The 23,827-nt window shown below is 37.0% G+C and overlaps 1 protein-coding gene across 3 annotated transcripts in view; it reads left to right on the top strand.

Annotated features, from left to right (window-relative positions):
* The window catches only part of PDE4B (phosphodiesterase 4B), a 649,316-nt gene that overhangs the window by 250,429 nt on the left and 375,060 nt on the right, over positions 1-23,827 (top strand). The window lies entirely within an intron of this gene.

Genomic DNA, 23,827 nt, shown 5'->3' with positions numbered 1-23,827 from the left:
AAGATCATGGCATCCAATCCCATCACTTTGTGGCAAATAGATGGGGAAACAATGGAAATAGTAAGAGACTTTATTTTCTTGGGCTCCAAAATCACTGCAGATTGTGACTGCAGCCATGAAATTAAAAGACTCTTACTCCTTGGAAGAAAAGCTATGACAAACCTAGGCAGCATGTTGAAAAGCAGAGAAAAAGATTTGTCTAGTCAAAGCTATGGTTTTTCCAGTAGTCATGTATGGATGAGAGTCGGACTATAATGAAAGCTGAGTGCCGAAGAATTGATTCTTTTGAACTTGTGGTGTTGGAGAAGACTCTTGAGAGTCCCTTGGACTGCAAGGAGATCCAACCAGTCCATCCCAAAGGAAATCAGTTCTGAATGTTCATTGGAAGGACTGATGTTGAAGCTGAAACTCCAGTACTTTGGCCACCTGATGTGAAGAGCTGACTCATTTGAAAAGACCCTGGTGCTGGGAAAGATTGAAGGCAGGAGGAGAAGGGGACGATACAGGATGAGATGGTTGGATGACATCACCAACTCAATGGACATGAGTTTGAGTAAGACTCAAACTCCCATCACCGGGAGTTGGTGATGGACAGGGAGGCCTGGCGTGCTGCAGTCCATGGGTTCACAAAGAGTCGGACACGACTGAGTGACTGAACTGAACTGAATACCTTTCTACCTTTCTTTCCTAATATCTTCTATGTCAATTAAAGTTATCACACTATAAATTTAGCAGACTTGTAAAGGAACTAATTTCTTTCCAGACTGACGCTTTCACGAGTTTCCTAATTTTGTTTATGGCATCACCACCCTCTAAGTCTCCCAAGCTACATGTTTTAAACACTTACTTTCTCTCCCCCATTTCACAACTAATTAGTTACCAAATCTGATTCTCTGTTTGCAAATCCAGCTAGCAAATTAGCCTGTCTTCTTAGGTACAGTAAACACTTAGATCTTTACCAACAATAGAAGTTTTATGCTTTTAGTTTCATTGTCAGTGCTGGGAAATTAAATGTCAAGCTTAGGATGGCAAATAGATTTAGATTAGCAATTTTATTCTTAGTGTTAGTTTTGAAGAATCTTGTCAAATATATATGTTTTAGAATATAAACACTGATGTACTTTTTTTCTGATTGATGTTTTATTGTTTTCATTCTTTTTATTCAGGGTTACAACTCTTGAAAAAGAATTTTAAATAGCAATGGCTTTTGATTGGTATTGTTTTAAAGATAAAGATGTGAATACAAGTTTAGTTTTTTACTTATACAAACCTGGGAGATGCCCTTGAAGTATCAATGCCAGGTTGTTTTCTTTTTTTTTTTCTCAATAGTTTAACTTGTATGTTGAAAAGGATCATGAAGGTGATAAGAATTTAGGGTTATACTTTCTGCTTTGACATACCTGACTTTGGGCCTTGGGTAAATAATCAGTCTCAGTCAGAAATAGAGCTTGGACTTGATCATGTCAATGACTCGTTTCTAGATCTAGATAACCCTGTGTCTCATTTCTCTTATCTTCCCACATCACCCTGATTAGGTGAGGTCTATAGGATGGCAGCATGGCTTAGATTAAGCCCTCAGGCCTTGGAGTCTGGAAATTTGGGTATATATCCTGGTTCTGTCAGCTCTGACACCAAGGAAAGTGTACTTACTTTTCTCTGTCTTTTTTCCTGGCCTGTAATATAGGATTAATAATTGTGAGAATTCCACCAGTTAATATACAAAAGGCTCTGAGGAACCGGGCTAGCACATAAAACTACTATTTCTTTGCTATTATTGATATTCTTATGAAGCATTCAACATGGTTCTGGCGTGCAGTATGTACTCTGAAAAGTATTTGCTGTTATTCTTATTGCCAGATAGTCCATTCCAATTTCTATAAGCAGTATCTCAGACTTTGGCCACAAAGAAAAATAGATGAGAGTATATGCTTTTAACACAAATCTGTGCTTTTTTACCTCAGCAAAGAAACCGAGACAATGAGCTGGGCAAATGGCCTTGTGAGGGAAGGTGTGCATTTCATCTGGTAATGCCATAACATATGCCTGTAAGGGACTACTATACAAGACATAGCTGAATAAGCTTGCTTTTTCTTTTCCCCAACTGCAAACCAAGATTTGCTTTGAGTAATACTGTCAGTTTGTGGCCAAGTGTTACTGTGAAAATGCGTATTTAACTTTGTGACCATTATTTTACCTATTATCTTTGTGTACTTCTTTAGTGGGCTTCCCTGGTGGTTCGGACTCTCGGTAAAAGAACCTGCCTGCAGTGCAGGCCACCTAGGTTGGATCCCTTTGTCAGGAAGATCCCCTGGAGAAGGGCATGACAACCCATTCCAGTATTCTTTCCTGGAGAATCCCATGGATAGAGGAGACTGGAGGACTACAGTTCATGGGGTCACAAAGAGTCAGACGCAACTGAGCGACTAACACACATGCGCTCTATTAGTATTACAAGCCAGTGAAATTTGAAGCTGTATAATTATATAGGAAGATTGCTCTAAGCTGGTAGAATGTAAATTTAAACAAGAGAGTGCCTGGAAACATTTTGAGATAAAAATGGTTTACATTACACATATTTTAGAGCAAATATTTTTCTATGTTACCACTGTTTAATGTTTTAGATTAGAAGATGGAAGATGAAGAAGAGTCTGTTGATTCTTCTTTCTTAAACTATGACAATCTCAATATCTATTTATATACAATATTTATGAATGGTATTTTACTTTTCCAGATAATTATAAGACTTGCTACCATAATAGCTCTGTGGACAAAATTTCTTGTTAATTATCATCATAACATAATGAAATCATTTGCTTACATCTAGACATAAAATCATGAAATATTTTAACTATTAAATTTATATATTATTTTATAATCTTAACTTTAAAATGACCAGTTTTAAGTTTCTCATCTAGTGATAATAATGATAATTTATGTTTGATAGATATACAAAAGTATTTTCAATGGGTATCCCATTTTTATTTTTCATCAGAAATTATTAACTCTAATTTAAGAAAATTCAGAGAAATTAAGTGACATAGTCAAGTGCAATAATAAAATTAGTATTTAAATCTGGGCTTCTGATGGCAAATACTGTATTTTCAGATATTTAAAATAAGTAGATTGAAATAGTTGATTAGAGAATCATGGCTGAGGACATAATGCTCTTTCGACACAGATTAATGAGATAGGAATTATTACCACTTCTCTTTTTTTGGCATTCCTTTACAAAGAAGGACAATGGGAAGGGGGATGGGACAGGAAACACAGTTGAAGAGGGAAATTGATTCATAATCAATATGTATGGTTTATCCACAAGAAATGCTGTATCCCATTGGTAAGAATTTGGTGCAGTATGCCAAAAAGAAAAAATCAATTCACATTTTTTAAATTGAAAAAATTTTGAAATTGATAATGTAGAAGAAATATAAAATGTCTCAGTGACCCATATATTTACTTTTATGTGTGTGCATTTGGCTATTTGCCTGTTATTCCAGAATTGGGCACAGCCTGCAAGTAAATTAGAGAAGACTTGTTTTTATTTTTAATTATTGATCAGCTGCCTGTAAGATTCATTTTCTATTAATGCGGAGGTGGGATTGTGTTTTTCCTTTCTCTTTAGTTCTTGATGAACCCCATATGGTTCTGGCGCTCAGTGCTCTTTAATAATTCAAGCTTATCATGGAAAAAAGTCAAGTTAAAAAATCTACAGCCGTGGTTCTCAAAGTATTTTTTCCTATTAGCAGTAGAAATAGTTCTTCAAGTTAAATTATAATCTAGACTCAAACTTTTAAAAGCATATTTAAGCAGAACTGCTTGGTTTGCATATGAGAAGACTATGACCCTCTCGTTCCCTCAACTTTCCATCCCTCTGTGATGGCCCCATAAGTGGCTCCTTTAAAGCCTGGGCATCCATTGAACAGAATTAGAAATATATTGATGTGGATGATAAAATGATTAGATAGAATTAGCCCTGGCCCAGGGCTGAGACAGACCAGATCTGAATGTAAACCATCACCATACTACCAACTGGCCTTATTACCTTGAGCAATTTTATTACATGTTGTTACATCCTCAGCAAAAATGAAGATAAAATGGTGCCCACTTCGTAAAACTGTTCTAAGAATTGAAGTAATACATTATAAAGTGCTTTGCACATATTATTACTAATGTCAATATTTAATCATCTCTTCTGTCATTCTCTACACTGTTGCAGTGTTGGCAGCATAATGAAGTGGTAAAGATAATGCTGCTCACAGTAATTATGACTTTCTTAATGAGAGACATGAATATTTCAAATTATAATCCTGAGACACTACAGTTTATGTTTTCTTTTCAACTCAGGTTTGTGTGAAGACATGTGTAAAATGCACCCTCTTTGAATAATAAACTGTAAAATATCCTTTAAGATACTGAACTGATGAAAATCTTTAGATATGATCTAATTTTCTTTGATGGTATGTACAGTTAAAATAATTTCATAAGGGCAGGATGGCATACCTTAACCTTTCCATGTGCAAGTAGGCTGTCAATTCCACTCAGGGTGGGCCTCTAAAACAGAGGTTGCTATGTCATGGTATCGTTATTCAATTCTTAATAAGCAATCCATTTTCCTTTATGCCTTCCCTCCTCCCTTTCTTCTCCCCTTTCCTTATTTCTGTTTTCTGCACACGCTCTGTTTTAAATACGAAGCAAAAAATAAAATGGGTGTTCCAACCTAAGATGGTGGTAGGTGGCTGTTCAAAAATGATTGGACCTTCTATTATCAAATGTCACTTTAATCTCAGTAGTATGCAAACTAAAATTTTTAGCAAAAGCATGAAGTGAGGGCTCTCTGGGAAAAGTTATCCTCCATGGCCATGTGGACAGAGTGAAGCAGTGAGCGCTTTGCTCCCACTCTGCCTGTGCCCACCAGGCCATCTTGCTTTCCACTGGGTCTGTCACCCAGTCCCTGACCCAGGCTCTTCTTGCTCATCCTTTCTTATGGCTCACTGGCTTCTTGGAGAGCTGCACTTAGCTCTAACAGGGTAGGGCCTATTCACCACTGACTCCTAGGACTAATGCATACAATTCTCCTGTTTATTGAATGAATTAAAAAGATTTCTTCTTTTAAAATATACATGCCTCTGAGAAGTAGTATATAGTCATACCTTGGAGATATTCCTGGCTGGGTTCCAGACTACCATAACAAAGCAAATAAGGCAATAAAGGTAGTCAAAAATTTTTCTTGGTTTCCCAGTGCATATAAAAATTATGTTTACACTATCCTGTAATCTATTTTAAGTATTCAATAGTATTTTGTCTGAAAACAATATATATATATATATATATACCTTATTAGAAATACTTTATTGCTGCAAATGCTAACCATTATCTGAGCTTTCAGCAAGTCATAATCTTTTTACTGGTAGAGAGTCCTGCCTCAATGTTGTGGCTGCTGACTGATCAGGATGATGACTGCTGAATGTTGGGGTAGCTGTATTTCTCAAGGTAAGACATTGAAGTTTGCCACATCAATCGACTCTTCCTTCCAAGAAGTGATTGCTGGGTATCATGCAATTTTTTGGTAGCATTTTATCCACAGTAGAATTTTTCCAAAATTGTATTCAATCCTCTAGGCCCTGTGGTTGCTTAATCAATTAAATTTATGTAATAGCCTAAATCATTTGTTGTCATTTCAACAGTCTTCACTGCATTTTTACCAGCAGTAGATTCAGTCTCAAGAAACCACTTTCTTTGCCCATCCATAAGACTCAACTCCTCATCTGTTCAAGTTTTAATCGTGAGATAATAGCAGTTTAGTACATCTTCAGGCTCTACTTCTAATTCTAGTTCTCTTGCTATTTCCTCCACGTTCTCAGTTACTTCTTCTACTGAAGTCTTGAATCTTTCAAAGTCATCCATGAATCATGACTTTTTAGTGGCATCTAGAATGGTGAGTCCTTTCCAGAAGCTTTTCAATTGACTGTCCTTATCCATCAGAGGAATCACTATTTTGGGTAGCTATAGCTTTATAAAATGTTTCTCAAATAATAAGACTTGAAAGTCAAAATTATTCTTTGATACATGGACTGCAGAATGGGTGTTGTGTTTGGAGGCATGAAAACAACATTAATCTTTTTGCACATCTCCATCAGAGCTCTTGGGTGACCAGGTACATTGCCAATGAGCAGTAATTGACAAAAATAAAGATGAATAAGTCGCAACAGTAGGCTTAAAATATTCAATAAATCATGTACACAGATGTGCTGCCATCTAGGCTTTGTTATTGCATTTATATATCACAAGCATAGTAGATTTAGCATAATTCTTAAGGGTTTTAAGATTTTTGAAGTGTTAAATGATCATTGGCTTCAACTTAATGTCACCAGTTGCATTAGCCCCTAACAAGAGAGTCAGACTGTTCTTTGAAGCTTTGATGCCAGGTATTGACTTCTCCTCTCTACTGTGAGAAGTCCTGATGGCATTTTCTTCCAATACAAGGCTGTTTTGTCTACACTGAAAATCTGTTGTTTAGTATAAGCACCTTCATTAATTATCTTAGCTAGATCTTCTGGATGATTTGTTGCAGCTTCTACAACAGCACTTGCTGTTTACCCTGAGCTTTTATGTTATGCAGACAGCTTCTTTCCTTAAACTTCATGAGCCTGACTCTGCTAACTTCAGACTTTTCTTCTGCAGCTTCCTCACTGCTCTTAGCCTGCATAGCATCGAAGAGAGTTAGGGCCTTGCTCTGGATTAGACTTTGACTTAAAGGGAATGTTGTAGTTGGTTAGTTCCTCTATCCAGACCACTGAAACTTCATCCATATCAGCAATAAGACTTTAACTTTCTTGTCATTTGTGTGTTCACTGGAGCAGCACTTTTAATGTCCTTCAAAAACTTTTCCTTTGCATTTACAACTTGGGTAACTGGTATGGGAGACCTAGATTTCTGCCTATGTCAACTTTGAACATGCCTTCCTCACTCAACTTTACATTTCTAATTTTTTATTTAAAGTAGGAGATGCTTAACTCTTCCTTTCATTTGAACACTTAGAAGTCATTGTAGGGTTATTAGTTGGCCTAATTTCAATATTATTCTATTCCTGAGAATAGGGAGGAGAGGGAGAGAGATTGAAGAACAGCTGATCTTTGAAGCAGTCAGACAGAACACTTATGTTTATTATGTTTGTTGTCTGATATGGGCCTGGTTTGTGACTCCAAAAACCAATTGTGATAGTAAAGGTCACTGACCACAGGTCACCATAGCAAATATAATAATAAAGAACAAGTTTGAAATACTGCAGAATAACCAAAGTGTGACACAGAGACATGAAGGGATCACATGCTGTTGGCAAAATGGTGCTGGTAGACTTGCTCAGTGCAGAGTGGCCACAAAACTTCTATTTTTAAAAAGCACAATATCTGTGAAGCTCAATAAAAAGAAGTGTAATAAAACTATATATACCTGTACTTGAGGGTATACTTTGATTTTTAGTTAGAACATTAGCTGGAATATGTTAGCAGCCAGCTGAAAGCAAGGCAAACCTAGGAAAGATGCCAGAAAGCAGTAGATATGCCAAACAGGAGACATAAGCACCAGAGCTGGAAAAATGGAAGGAGCAGGAGAGGAGGCTGAAAGTAAATTTCTTTCTTTCTGTTTTTTTTTTTTTTTTTTTTAAAATTTTGGCCTTAAGCGTTCCATTAAAATCATCTTGTGCTTCTTGGACAAGTTATCAATATTAGACTTTGGTTAATTAGCATTTCAAAGAGATAGAGACAATGGGTGAGGATTCTGTGAATCACTGGCTCTAATGAATGACAGCTTGACTAAGCCAGTGACACAGGTCCCAGCCCCATCTCTGTGCTGTACTTCTTGAAATTTTCTCCCCTAATCTCAAACTTTCTGTGCCTGTCATTCTGTTTTATCAGACTCTTCTTGCCTCTTGTACTGAATCCTCTGTTTTCCTAATCTTTCTGTTTTTATAGTTCTCCATCACCACCTTTGTGAATTAGCTTTTTCTCTCCTCTCTCTTTTTTTTCCCCCTCTAAGTGGTTTCCCTACCCTTAACTCTTATCTGTATGTGACTGTTGAATTGAATGTTAAGCATATTACTTGTAGTTACTTCATAAAGACTTACAAGCCCTAATTTTCCCCTAAATAAAAAGTGGATTGAAAGCTTTACATTTCATATTTTAAAGAGAGAAATGAACTTTTTTTGCTATGTAATCAGTTCCTCCTTTGGACTTTAGGAACAATCATCAGCCTTAATTTATGGTGTTAATTTAATGTTATTAAACAGTGAACTTAATTTATTCATAGTATCATGGGCTATGGCCTGGTTACCTGGCCTTCTAATTTTATGCACAAATTTTTATAAATTGGCTTGACTACAGAAAATATTCTCTGAAATATATACCAAACATTAAAAAGGGAGAAAGCATTCAGACACCAAACAATTCTATACAAACCTCTGTCTGCCTGTAAATTCATTAAGCTCACTCAGCACCTTTGTTCTTCTTCCTTCTATGTTTTAAGAGACGTTTACTTTCCTGTAAAGTAACCCTTGGCATTTCTTGGAACTCATGCTGCACGTGCTGAATCTTAGAAGTGACCATCAGTTAATTTAGTTGCTTAGTCGTGTCCGACTCTTTGCAACACCATGAACTGTAGCATGCCAACCTTCCCTGTTCCATCACCAGCTCTTAGATCTTGCTCAGACTCATGTCCATCGAGTCGGTGATGCCATCCAACCATCTCATCCTCTCTCGTCCCCTTCTCCTCCTGCCTTCAATCTTTCCCAGCCTCAGGGTCTTTTCTAATGAGTCAGTTCTTCCCATCAGGTGGCCAAAGTATTGGGGCTTCAGCTTCAGCATCAGTCCTTCCAATGAATGTTCAGGACTGATTTCTTTTAGGATTGACCTCTTTGCAGTCCAAGGGACTCTTAAGAGTCTTCTCCAATACCACAGTCTAAAAACATCAATTCTTTGGTGCTCAGCTTTCTTTGTGGTCCAATTCTCACATCCATTCATGACTACTGGAAAAACCATAGCCTTGACTAGACGGACCTTCGTTGGCAAAGTCAAAAGTTTAGAACCGGAGCAGGGATGGGGGATGGGGCAGGGTGGGGGGGACACGAGAGCAGATGGAACTGAACAGAGGTAGAAATAAAAAGGAAATGTGGGCACTTCTATTTCTACGTCTATTCAGTTCCATCTGCTCTAGTGCCCACCTCCACGCCTAAACTTTTGATCATACCATCTACTGTCTCTTTTCTCCCAGGAAGCCTCTCAATTGGACTGGCGTTGTTATTTCTGTTTGCTAAAGCATCCATTCCCTCTCCTTGATAGAGCCGAGGTGAAGAATTGCTTACTTTTTCACTTTCAGGTCACCATTCTATCTCCTTCTTCTCTGGTATCTTCTCTCTGCTGGAGAGGAGCTTCTTAATCTATCTGAATCCTTTAGGAACCTCTTTGCATCTTCATCTTCTAATACTTCCTTGCATTATGCTCTTAGTCTATGTAGTTTGGATCATTTCTTGGTGTCTATTTCAAACATGAGTTAAACTAAAATTGAAATTTTGTTTTAATTAAAGGCTGTCATCATTTTCAACAATAAAAATATTTTTAAAAATTTTGAGTTGCAGCAAAAATAGCTTTTGAAGGGTATTTTTATTACTGGTGGAAGATTGTAAATCAGATAAATGTTATTAAAAAGAGAGCAAAACATATTGAAACTTCCCTTTTATCTTTACTTAATATGTGTCTAAATTGTATGGTAAATCACAAACAGAAGTGGTAAACAAAATCAAAGGCTTTTTATTTTTTAAGAATTTTGAAAGATTTATACCATTTGGATAGAGAAAAATTGGGAAGGATCTTCCAGGAGCTCAGACAGCAGGAGTAGCAGGGCTTTAGGTTGTAGGATAAAATTGGTACATGTTGGTATGTTACATTGATAGAACAAGATGTGTGCAGTGGGTAGGATTTGTTGATTCAATCAGTCATATATTTAAAATATTATCTAGCTGCACTTACCTTGTCCCCATCAGTATATTAGGTTTTGGAATTTCAGTGGTATTTAAAAACAAATAACATAAAATATATTCCTATGTAGGCATTAGTTGAATAATTGCATAAGAATTTAATAGTAAACCATGTAATATATGTTTTGCAAGGAAAGAATTTGAATTTATAAAAGTATACACCTGGAGGTCTTGGTATGTAGAGTGTGGGATCAGAGAATTTCATGATGAAGGGACATTGACCTAACATCTAAGGTGGGATGAAGAGAAAATTCTTTTTGTTTTGCTTTAAGATTGGCACCCCACTACAGGGAGTAGTTGAAAATATGGAGGAAAGGAAGATGTCTGTAATGTATCCAAAATGGTAGAAGTTGAACATGAAGTTGTTGGATTTCAGATGGGGTTTCACATTTAGGTGGCATTTCTAAGATGGTGGAAATAGTTGAGATTGTTTAGCAAATAGACTCTTGAGCTGGGAGTGAACTAATGAAGGCATTGCTTTAAGAATCTGGTGGCAATGGATTGTTGAGTGATTACAGTAGGAAAAGTTCAGATGGAAGATTGCTGCGTGGAAATAGGCATGGAGTAATAAGGTCAGGAATTAAGAGAGCTTAAAGTCTGTGTGAAAAATATCCTGTATACATTCTCGGTTTTTGTGACACTTTTTCACTCCTTTTTTTTTTTTCTAAATAGAGTTGAGTGTGTGTATTGCAGAAGTCATATATTTAGTAAAATCTCTTCTTATTCCCTCAGGAAGAGTTATAGCTGCTTCCCAGAATTCCACAGCTTTCTATTTCTACCTCTATTAGCACATACTTCATGAAGCAATTAATTATTTATGTTCTTGTTCTCTGAGTAAAACTGTTAACTTCCCATGGGCTGAGAGTTGTTATTTATTTTACGGAGGGCACCTAAGGTTGAATTTGGAAAGTAATGGGCACACTGTGGGTACAGTTAATGATTGACTGAGTAACTGAAAGAATAGGGTCAACATTTATACTGTCTACATTTTCCACATGCAGCATGTCTTGTTGCCTAGCTTCTTAGTGTATCTTTAAGCAATAGACTTTATAATTTGGAAAGAGTACTTTTCTTATTGAAATCACTTGCATGCCCAAAGAAAAAGCATTACATTTTAAGACACAAAGAGTGAGTGGTAAATGATTTCTCTAAAAGTTTATTTATTTAGGTTTTAGTATGCTACATACCAAAACATTTTCTGTTTTTCCATTCTGAGTAGCTGATTCAGAGGTTGCCAAAGATGGTATTTGCTCTCTCTGCCTGATTTATCTCTATCTATCTATCTATCTATCTATCTATCTATCTATCTATCTATCTATCTATCATATATCTCTATCCTCTCTCCATCTGTCTACCTATCTCCACATGTATATATACTCTGAAGGCAGATAAACATGGATTTTAATCTTGACTTCACTAAACTATAATTCAGAAAGGCCATGTAGTCACAAAGTCAGTTTCTGAATCTCAAGAAAGGTAACTAATTTCTCCTGTCTTGTGGAGTTTATGGCAGGATTAGAAATATCTGTCAAGAATTTCATAATTGGTATGCAATACAAAGTAGATATTATCTTGTTACATTTTGTGGTATTATTGTTTTCCAGATTTTCATAACTGACTTACTCAATGTTTTCTAATCAACTTTGGTGAGTATTTGAGAGAACAGTCTGAGTTCAGATGTTTCTTCTTTAAGAATGGAACGTTGGGAGGATGTGGCTGGGATTCTGCACTCCCCTCTCTCTATTAGATCCACACTGGAACCTTCAGGATGGAGGGTGAGATGGAGACTCCTGTCATGGAAGGTGGTTGACCATCTGTACATTTGCTGTTCCTAGGACACTATGTTCATCTTTCAGCCTTTTCAATTAGGAAGACTTGTACTGGCAGGAAAATTGATTCTTGATATTTAGTTTTGTCTATGCCCAACTCCTAGCAAGTAAACCTAGCAGAGGGCATCCAGGACACTGAGGCCCTCATTGTCATTAAATAGAGAAACAAGTACCGTGTTCTCTTCAAAGAAACCTTAGAGTCTCTTGAAGTGGTGCTTAATTCTCTTCCCTTCCTTTGCCAGCAGGAAGAAGGGGGCTCGAGGCACAAATGCACGTTTCTTTCGATTCCCAAAGAGAAAGTCTATGGAGAGGGAGGAGGATGTTAACATTCTTTGCTGCATTAGGAAATTAAATTGACAGGGGACTCTTCTCTTGAGAAGCTAGACAACTACCTAGGGAAAAAGGTTGTTTGCTTTGGGTTGCCTTTTAATAAGAAGAATATACTCAGGCACAGGGTATTAGGAAACAAAGAATAGATAAGGGGTTTGACGAAATGACTGGGAATAAACACAGGTGCATTTCTTGTACGTCAGACTCACAAAAAAAGTCATCATAAGGTATCTGAGACTTTTCTGGATGCAGGTTTAAATAAGTAACTTTATTCAGGAAATGAAAATTTTGATCAGACAGAGAAGAGATGAAGGTGGATTTGCAGTTTGGGCCCATTTCTAGGGAGGACCTCAGGTGGTGTCATGCAAGAGCCGTTTGGGAGTCAGCCTTGAGCTCAGGGTGGGGCTGCTCAGGTGACACAGTGGTAAAGAATACGCCCGCCAATGCAGGAGTCGCAGGTGACGTGGGTTTGACCCCTGGGTTGGGCAGATTCCCTTGAGTAGGAAAGGGCAACCCACTAGGGAGGTGGGAGGGGGGATCGGGATTGGGAATACATGTAAATCCATGGCTGATTCATATCAATGTATGACAAAACCCACTGGGAAAAAAAAATAATAATAATAAAAAAAAAATTAAAAAAAAAAAAGTTTAAAAAGATGTATAGGGTTTGAGTTCCCATTTTCCGAGAAACTGTCATTCATGGAGTTTACTAATCATGCAATTAGTTCCTTTTAATCAACTCTTAATTTTTAATCCCACATAGCAAGTAAGTATTAAAATTATTTTTGTAGATGTTGGAACGATTCATAGAGCTATTACATTTAAATAGCTTTTAAAATGTTTTAATATTTTTATTTTCAAGCCAAAACAGCATAAAGTGTACTTTATTCATGTTTTTTCCAAAGAAAAGAATTTATATTACTGCTACTTAAGCATAGTATAATTCATAATTAACTATGATTAGATCATAATTCATCTAATAACATTAAAAGATGAAAAATAATAATTCATTTGTTTATCTGAAAAAAGTATATGTTGAGGCTCATTATATTTTAATATGCTGAATTATTACTACATACATAGGCAGTGATTCTTCTCATGTGTCTGAAACACTTTTTTGAATGAGAAATTTATTCACTGAAGTTGAGGAATTGAATAAATTAGAATAAAGCAGAAAGCATGGCTAGAGCTGGGAAAACAAAATTTTAAGGAACAACACAGTTTGAATTCAGAGTCCCTCACTTAATAGCCCTGAGAACTTAGTTGCTTGACATTCCTGTGCCCCTATTTCCTCAAGTGAAACAGGTTGATAATGTTACCTAGTTCACAGTGTTGTTAAGAAGCTTGAAAGAGATAATGCGTGGAAAGCAGTCAGCCCTGTTCCTAGCACACAAATGATACTCAATAAAGCACCAATTCTCTTTTCTTCATATAGTCACTCCTCTTGAGGAAGTGTATTGCCGTGTTTTTTCTTAATCTGGCAGTCTGTATTCAATGCCGATTTCATGGGCATTGAAAAGTTTTTGATCTTTTAAAGAAAGAAAATTTTTATTGAAACGACTGATTATTTTGTATTACCAAAAATAGATATAATTACTAATATAAAAATAGACTGGATAGTGATTATAGTTAATGATATTTCTTATGTACTTGAAAGTATCTAAAAGAGTAAATCTTAAATGCTGTCACCATAAAAAGAATTGGTAACTATGTGACGTGATGAAAGTGTTAGCTAATGCTATGATGGTAGTCATTTTGCAGTATTTTGGTATGTCAACTGTACACCTTAAATATGGGCTTCCCTGATGACTCAGTGGTTAAGAATCTGCCTGCCAATGCAAGAAACATGGGTTCTATCCCTCAGTTCAGTTCAGTTCAGTCGCTCAGTCGTGTCCAACTCTTTGTGACCCCATGAATCGCAGCATGCCAGGCCTCCCTGTTCATCACAAACTCCCGGAGTTTACTCAAACTCATGTCCATCAAGTCGGTGATGCCATCCAGCCATCTCATCCTCTGTCTCCCCCTTCTCCTCCTGCCCTCAATCCCTCCCAGCATCAGGGTCTTTTCCAATGAGTCAACTCTTTGCATCAGGTGGCCAAAGTATTGAAGTGTCAGCTTCAGCATCAGTCCTTCCAATGAACACCCAGGACTTATCTCCTTTAAGATGGACTGGTTGGATCTCCTTGCAGTCCAAGGGACTCTCAAGAGTCTTCTCCAACACCACAGTTCAAAAGCATCAATGTTTTGGTGCTTAGCTTTCTTCACAGTCCAACTCTCACATCCATACATGACCACTGGAAAAACCATAGCCTTGACCAGATGGACCTTTGTTGGCAAAGTAATGTCTCTGCTTTTTAATATGCTGTCTAGGTTGGTCATAACTTTCCTTCCAAGGAGTAAACATCTTTTAATTTCATGGCTGCAATCACCATCTGCAGTGATTTTGGAGCCCCAAAAAATAAAGTCTGACACTGTTTCCACTGTCTCCCCATCTATTTCCCATGAGATGATGGGACCAGATGCCATGATCTTAGTTTTCTGAATGTTGAGCTTTAAGCCAACTTTTTCACTCTTCTCTTTCACTTTCATCAAGAGGCTTTTTAGTTTCTCTTCACTTTCTGCCATAAGGGTGGTCTCATATGCATATCTGAGGTTATTGATATTTCTCCCAGCAATCTTGATCCTAGCTTGTGCTTCTTCCAGACCAGTGTTTCTCATGATGTACTCTGCATATAAGTTAAATAAGCAGGGTGACAATATACAGCCTTGACATACTCCTTTTCCTATTTGGAACCAGTCTGTTGTTCCATGTCCATTTCTAACTGTTGCTTCCTGACCTGCATACAAGATTCTCAAGAGGCAGGTCAGGTGGTCTAGTATTCCCATCTCCTTCAGAATTTTCCACAGTTTATTGTGATCCACACAGTCGAAGGCTTTGGTATAGTCAATAAAGCAGAAATAGATGTTTTTCTGGAACTCTCTTGCTTTTTCGATGATACAGCAGATATTGGCAATTTGATCTCTGGTTTCTCTGCCTTTCCTAAAACCAGCTTGAACATCTGAAAGTTCTCAGTTCACATATTGCTGAAGCCTGGCTTGGAGAATTTTGAGCATTACTTTACTAGCGTGTGAGATGAGTGCAATTGTGCAGTAGTTTAAGCATTCTTTGGGATTGCCTTTCTCAGGGATTGGAGTGAAAATGGACCTTTTCCAGTCCTGTGGCGACTGTTGAGTTTTCCAAATTTGCTGGCATATTGAGTGCAGCACTTTCACAGCATCATCTTTCAGGATTTGAAATAGCTCAACTGGAATTCCATCATATCCACTAGCTTTGTTCGTAGTGATGCTTTCTAAGGCCTACTTGACTTCACATCCAGGATGTCTGGCTCTAGGTGAGCGATCACAGCATTGTGATTATCTGGGTTGCTGGGAAGATTCCCTGAAGAAGGGCATGGCAACCAACTCCAGTATCCTACCTGGGAAATCCCATGCAGAGGAGCCTGGCGGGCTGTAGTCTGTGGGGTTGCAAAAGAGTCGGACATGACTGAGCAACTAAAATAACAAGCAACACCTTAAATGTACATATGCTATTCAACAATTATGTCTCGATAAACCTGGAAAAATTAATTGGATGTATTACTTAAAAATATTTGACTATGTAATACCTCTGAAATTTCTAAATGGTATCAATAGCATAAGTCCAACAACTAATGAATCAAATTGGAACTATACTCTAGCAATGGTATAATTTGTCACAATGTAATCTTTAACATTAACTATTTTCTTACTGTGTGAAATTCATGTGTTCTTTCAAAAAATCTGCAATTATGAAAAAACTGATGTCTTTTGAGTTTGGCGCTTTGGGCTGAGCTTTAAGAGGCCTCATAAAAGAAAAAGGGGGCAGATGTATCAGAGTGCCAACTGTGTGTTCTGCTGAATATCCACATGTGTTAGTGCTCTTGGAATAAAAATGTCTGAAGCCCTGCCTTTAACAATAGCTCTTTAGAGCTTTTAGAAGAAGGAAAGGAAACTAAAGATAATTTCTTTGAATTGTGACCATAGAGTGCAGTTATAAAATAAAGTGAAATGGAGAAGTCAACTAATTGGATTCATTCCACTATTTCAGTTAATCTGTGTTGAATCTGAGCTCAACTGATCGAGTGGCTTTACATGACAGCCCTCCAAGTAAATGGAAAATTTCCTGAGCTCATGCTGGTTAAGAAACAGAAGCCCTCTTTGAAAGCAGTGCAAAACTCAGCAGTTTGGGTTTCATTGAACTGGTTTAGTGATTTCAACTTATATAACTTCCATATGGAAACTTAAAGCGAACATAGAAACTTAATCCTCCTATTGTATTACCTGAGAGCAGCTACTATTTCAGGGGTCTCTGCTCAAGTGCTCTGAAGACTTTGTTTCTGGAAAAATTGGATTTCCTTCCCAAAGACCAACAGAACCAGTCAAACTTATATAAACTGATTTCTAATAGCAGTGAAAAGAAATCCAGTTTAATCTCCTTTTCAGAGTTCAGGAACACTTAGAACTAGTTCACCTAAAAATCAGTAAAGGGTCTAAACAGAACCAGACAGATATCAACATTGTCTCTGCAATGAAATTTGGATGGTGCAGTAATTTTGTTTTTCTTTTGCAGTAGTCCAGAGACAAACGATGGGTTTCCCTGCTGGCACTAGTGGTAAAGAACCCACCTGCTAATGCAGGAAACCTAAGAGATGCTGACTCGAGCTCTGGGTTGGGAAGATCCCCTGGAGGAGGGCATGGCAACTCACTCTAGTATTCATGCTTGGAGAAGCTCGTGGACAGAGGAACCTGGAGGACTACAGTCCATGGGGTCTCAGAGTTGGACACGACTGAGGCAACTTGGAATGCATGCACAGAGACTAATGACAAAATTAGGCTGAACATTGTACATTACAGTCAGCTAGGGACAATGATTGGCAAGGACTAAGGATGTAGTCTTTAAATTAAAATAAAAATCTATTTCTCAGTTGATTACAGGAAGGCTTCCTTGTGGCTCAGATGGTAAAGAATCTGCCTGCAATGTGGGAGACCCAGGTTGTACCTGGGTGGGGAAAATCCCATGGAGAAGGAAATGGTAATCCACTCCAATATTCTTGCTTAGAGAATTCCATGGCCAGAGGAGTCTGGTGGGCTACAGTCCATGGGGCACAGAGTCAGACCCGACTGATCAACTACACTTTCACTATAGGACGACAGGCTTTCCTGGTGGCTCAGATAGTAAAGAATCTGCCCACAATGTGGGAGATCTGAGTTCAATCCCTGGGTTGGGAAGTTCCACTGGGAAAGGGAATGGCTACCCACTCCAGTGTTCTTGCCTGCAGAATTCCATGGACAGAGGAGCCTGGTGGGCTACAGTCTATGGGGTTGCAAAAAGTCAGATACTACTGTACAACTAACACTTTTCACTTGGGAAGAGAGCACTGAGAGTCACCTTGAGGGCTGAAAAAGCATTATGCTAAACTTCTTAAATGATTTTCTCCTGTAATTTTCTTCCCAACTCTATAGGGTAGGAATTATTTTAGCCTCATTTTAGCTTCTGAAGAAAATAATTGAGAGATGCAGTGTCTTCTGAGGGTCATACAGCTGAAAAGGGGTGGATTCAGGATTGAATCTCAGGTGTGTCTCAAGCTCTTTCAAATACAGCAAACTCTATTTTGAGGAGTCCATAATTTATCTCTCAACTGTATGAATTTAAAAATTATTAGAGTAGTTTAATCTAGCCTCAAAATATTGACAGTTAGATTAAAAATTATTTCAAAAGACTTTGCGTGCCTAAAAGTTTTGACTACTGCTTTGAATAAGTTTTTACATAGGCGGATATCTGTTGTGAAATGAGAAAACTTATGTTTTAAAAGAAAAAAAATAATGTGCTATTTGATGACTCAGCAGTGTTTCCATCTGCTTGTTTCAATTGCCTTAGCAGGCAATATAATATAAACTCAGTATTTTTAAAGTAAACATTTAAAAGATTGGCTATATCTTTTATTAGATAAAACTTTCTGGAACAACAGAGGGCAAAGAAATTTGAGAAAATTGATATTTTATGCTAATTATGTTTGACTATATATTATATGATATTATATTAAAGTCAAACTCACATGCTCAGCAAAGTTGCATTACATTTCTTTTATCCTTTGAGAGATAAAAATGAGATATTCTACATAGCTAAAACAGAATTTTAACTCTAAGAGGCAAAGATACTATTGAATAAAAATTTCTATAAAAAAATTCCATCTTGTTACCGACCTTATGTTTTTATATCCTGGGTAAAGTTTTACCTTTCCTTGATCTTTGTCATCATTATGTACATCAACTATTGAATTATTCTATTAATTGCCACTGATGCAACTTTTATGAAACATAGCCTTCAGTAACTACTGGTTCTAGCTTTAAAAAAACACAGAAAATTACATTATCCATTTCCTTGTAATAATGATATATTTTAAAGTCCCTTTACCTGGAATAACCTATCAATATGTGTATTTCACCCACTTGTATTCTAATTTCAACCACATAGTATAGGTGAAGCTCCTGCAAGGTATATGATGTATGTCTGAAGATAGAGATTTAACTCAGGACTTTTGACTCTTTCCAGACTGATCTTTTATCTCCTTTAATTCTTTTCCTTCATTTTAGAAGCTCAAAATAGTGATTAGTGTCAAATTTCTGTTTCTTCTATTTTGAAGCCTAATCTAACTCCTCTTGCTTCCCAAAGACAATGTTGATTCCCAAAGAGAAGGCATCCCTAATTCAAATTCCTATGATCCATTAAATAACTCCTCCCACCATATTTTCATTAAACTGATTCGTATCACAAATTTCTTTTACCAAAATATTTTCCTAATATGTGCCTCATAATTTTGTTTATATATGTAGCTGGAAGTTCATTAAGCATTAAAGTACCTACGATATGGGAGGCACTCTCTCAGATGCTGTACAAAGATATCTAAGAGGTACATTCATTTCCCAAGATACATTAAGGTAGGGGACAAAGACATAAAGATGTATATATATGGATTATCGTAAAAAGATATAAGATTTAATCAAATAAGAGATGTTCTTACAAAATGAGTCTTGAAGAGTGAATGAGTGTAAATGGGAGTGAATATGACATGCAGTGGGACAAGGGACATGGAAACTTATGTTGTTCTCAGATAACTGTGTGAAGTTGTACAGTGCTGAGCAGAGAAGTGAGAAAGATGGCAGGTGTCAGGAGAGCAGGCTGTGGAGTGGGAACCAGATCAAGACTGGCTGCAAGCCATGTTGGGGAACTGGACTTGATTTTTGTACATGGTGGGGGTGCTACTGGAGTGTTTTTAATTTAGTTAGATTATTTTCTAACGGCAGTATGAATAGACACTTGAAAAGGGCAAAACTAAAAGCAGGGAGACCAGCTAAGAAGTGACCTAAGCTGGATATAGTGAAGACTTGGACTAAGTCTTTGGTGACAGAGTAGGGGGGAGGAGACAATTTAGAGAAATACTCAATAAAGTCTTAAATGACAGAGAGTTCTAAATGTTTACCAAGAACAGAACAAATCCAGGTTTTGTGGGGCCTGAAACTTACACAATTTATGAAAAAGAAGGCAAAATTATGGATTCAAAATGAAGTACAAAAGTAAACATTTACTTAAAATTAGGAAAGAAACCACAAAGTTGCACATTTTGAGAGCATGCCAGAAACCATAAACCTCACAAAATTAAGAGAGATATATCTCAATAAGCACAAACTGAATGTTTTTACCACCTCAACTTTCCTTTAGCCATATCCAAAACCTGGCTGTACAGATTTTAAATATCTCCCAACACAAAGAAATATGACAGAGATAAAAACCAGAGCAGAGGGGACAGAGTCAGGAGAAAGTAGAATACCCAAAACATTTTGTCCCTGGTGATAAATTGAGTACTCATGGTTGGTGAGCAATCAGCATAGATATATATATTATTCTAGTTTTTCTTAGCTGCACAAAGTATTTTCAACTTTTTCATCTGGAATATTCTGAATTATCAGGAATTATATGTTTTTGGCCTTAAGAATAGAATAATGACTATTCTTGTTAGCAGTGAGGTGTGAGAAAGACTATCCAACAAAGAAAAGAATTGTACCATTGCTTCACAAAGATGTGCTGTCTCTCTCCAGTATTTATTCTTTTAGTATCTTACTGAATTAAGATACATGCAGTATTCACGTATATTGGACTCTGATATATCACTCTTATATATATATATATATAAATCACTCTTAAAGAATGTACTCTTTAAGAACAATAAACTTGACACCATAATGCGTCAATGCAAATAAACTTCTCTGCACTTTAGATAATTTTATCCAATTTGAGATCTATAAGTGAAAACGAGATAGCAGAACTAAGAGAGATGATTTTGTAAATTGCTTTATTTAGAGAATAGCAAATGTTAGCATTGCAGTAGTAATTCCCGGATTTTGTTTGTAATTGTGAGTCAACTAGTCATTCAATGAGAAATGGGGCAAGATTTGGTGAAATATGAAATTCACGAAACTTTCTATCTCTACTTTGAGAGACAGTACATCTTTGGGATTAAGGGTAAGGACCCTAGAACCTAACTGATTGAGTTGGGCTCTCAGCTTCACTGCTGACTGGTTGTATTTAACCTCTTTGGGCCTCAGTTTCATTATCTGTTAAGTGGGTATTAATAATACCTACCTTTCTGGGTTGTTGAGTGAATGATAAGTAACAATGGATATAAAGATCTTAGAAGCAATACCTGACACATAATAATAAGCATGATATAAGTGTTTGCTATTTTTGTTTTCCAAAGAGAAGGCACCATAGTTTTCCTTAGAATGCTCCGAAAGTCCCTGTATAACTGAGTGGTTAGATTTTCCGACTTTATTGCTGGCGGTTGCACCAGGTATATGTTTCTTAAACTGTTCCATATGGGTGTTCTGAGATAAATTATGGTGCCCAGTAAAGGTTGAGCTGAATCAAATTAAATGTTTTAGAGGTAATAGAAATTTCTAAGTAGTTTTTCGTGCCCCAGATTGTAACTCCACATGGTACGGACATGGACTCTGAAGATGATTGAACAATAACTTTTTTGTTTGAGGGGACTGCAGGAATACTGTTAATGGATTTTCACTGACTGTAATCTACTATGCTAAGACTTGCCTACTTTGGATGGTGCACATTCAGGCCCTTTGAAGAGGCAGATTGGAAGTGCCAGTCAAACAAATTACACCCCAGCATCCACTGTCCTGCCCTCACAGGAAAGTGTTGCTTGTTTATTTAACATTTGTGACCTTGTTAATAAAAAAAAAAAGAACCTTAATACTGGTGATGGTGCTGGCCACTACTTGGTATAAATAGGGCTAACAAGCTAAGTGACAAATGAGTCATTTCCATGGATGTGCACATCTGTTCTGTTCTTTGGATTGTGGCTGGAGCTGTCCTTGGCAGATCATTGTCACTTTCAGATTTGCTTCCAGTATCCTATTTTACTCACCACATCCCAGCATCCTAAGTTAAGTTCCTTAACTTAGGCAGAAAGTGCAGTTTCCTCATTGCTGCTCCTTTGGCACCATTCTCTGAACACAAGGTTTAGGTGACTGCCAACATCACTTCCCTTGCCTTTTGATCACTAAAATTCCATTATCTAGGCATCACTTGTATTTATGAGTAAACTTTTCCCTTTGAGCCACCCCCACTCTCAAAGGCTTCTAGATGAGCCGTTTCCTGACAGCTAAGGAGCAATCAACTCCACTATCCTCCTACATAACAATGAGTAATCTTTTCTGCAGTCAATATTACAGGCTCCCACGAGTGTACCCTCTTATGACTTGGGGATGATAGAAAAGAAACTTGACCAGATATTATCAGATTTGGAACAGTGGAACAGTATGAATATGGTATTCAATATGCTATTTAATAACTGTGTGGAACGTGTAGCTATCAAAGAAAGTAGTCAAGAAGAAATAAACCATTCATAAGTGGTGGTATAGTGATGAAAGCAACCTTGTGATTGTCTAGTCTGGTTTCTTTATCCAGTGGTTGTGGAAGGTAAGCAGTTAACTTGCTCAAGAGCATGCATTTAGTCAAGGAGCTGCGGTAATTCTGGAATAGCTTTCTGATTCACAGCCCAGTGTTCTTCATTCTCAAACACTTTATATCTGATAATATGTTTGAAAATACCTAAATGTTTTTGGCTGGGAGGCTACTTGTAGTTTCCTTTTTTCTTTGTTATGTCAGAGGACACATAAGAAGTACCCTTTTCACATGTCAGTTAGTCAGTGATGGAGTGAGGGAATAGGTATAGACTTTTTAATATTTAAGTTATATTGTTGAGGGAGGGGAGAAAATTCTCTAGTTAATTAATTCTATATCCATCTTGAGTCTTTCTGCTACAATTGCTGCAGTAATGGATTGACCCACTGAACTGTGGAGCTTTTATTAGATTCTCTATCTCTTATATTTGAATTATTTTTTTAGAAAATTATTTACTTGTGATTTGGGGAGAGGAAAGAGTATAAACCTCAGATAAATAATTTAAGTTCTACTCCAAGTTCCACTCTGAACCTGAAGCCTGATCATGAGTGAGTCATTTTACCAGTTTTGGCCTCATTTTTTTCTTTCAGTTATGAACAGGAAAAGCTACATGTCCTTGAATGTTACAACTGTCATGTCAGTTAGCCTCACGCATTTCGTACATTTCCAATGCTTGATTGTTGGAAGAAAGACTAGGGCAGGAGTTTGGCATCTGCGAGTGTGCTATCAACTGATGGGCTTTAAAATAAGAGTCCTATGTTTTGGTAACAAAAAGACCATCGCAGGGTTTCTCACTCAATAATAAGAGAATGCTGAAGAGAATTTCTGAGTAAGAGCACTGAGATATTTTTGGAGGTTTTTCAATTAGGCCTCTATTTCATCTTAAAAACTAAAACTCATGTAATTAAAATGTGGCTGATTTGTGTTAAAAATAGTATGTTAGCATATGTTCTAAAACTAGAACACAAGCATGGGTTTTCTAAATCTTTCAAGGGAATAGAGCAGGAAATTAGAGTTATTGAGCATAACTCATACTCATTTGCAATGTGATCTGGGTCTTCCTGAAAGAATAACAGGGAAGACATTGGGGTGAGTGGCTCTGGATACTAGTGATGCCAAGAACTTTCTTTCAGTTTTTCTTAGCCCTTGGTATTCCACTGTTTTGTACCTCATCAAAGTGTCTTTCACTTTTCTTTTTCAAAAATTCAAATCAAGCCCTTAGTTACTCTCTGCCTTGAGGATGGAAAAATATATTTAAGATTTCCCATACTAATGCTGAATATTAAAGAAAGGTAGTGTGAAAAGCCCACTATATTTGAAAATACTTCTAGAAGTATAACTTGAAATGGAGGTTTTTTTTGAGGATTAGGCAACAACAACAACAACAAAAATCTCTTTTGACTAGGTTTTTCTGGTTCAGTGCTTTGTCATTCTAGACTTATGGAGATAGATGTCCACCCATTGAATTAAAAAAGACAGGATGTTCATTGTCATTTAAAGAAACATTGAGAAAATTAAATTCCGCTCCCCCCCCCGCCCCCCGCCATAAATCAGAAGTTCAACTGAGAATATATGTTTAATTCA

Source organism: Cervus elaphus, chromosome 20 (assembly GCF_910594005.1).
Source record: "Cervus elaphus chromosome 20, mCerEla1.1, whole genome shotgun sequence".
Lineage (NCBI taxonomy): Eukaryota > Metazoa > Chordata > Mammalia > Artiodactyla > Cervidae > Cervus > Cervus elaphus.
Note: the sequence above shows the minus strand (reverse complement) of the source record. Positions and strands in the feature narration are given on the sequence as shown.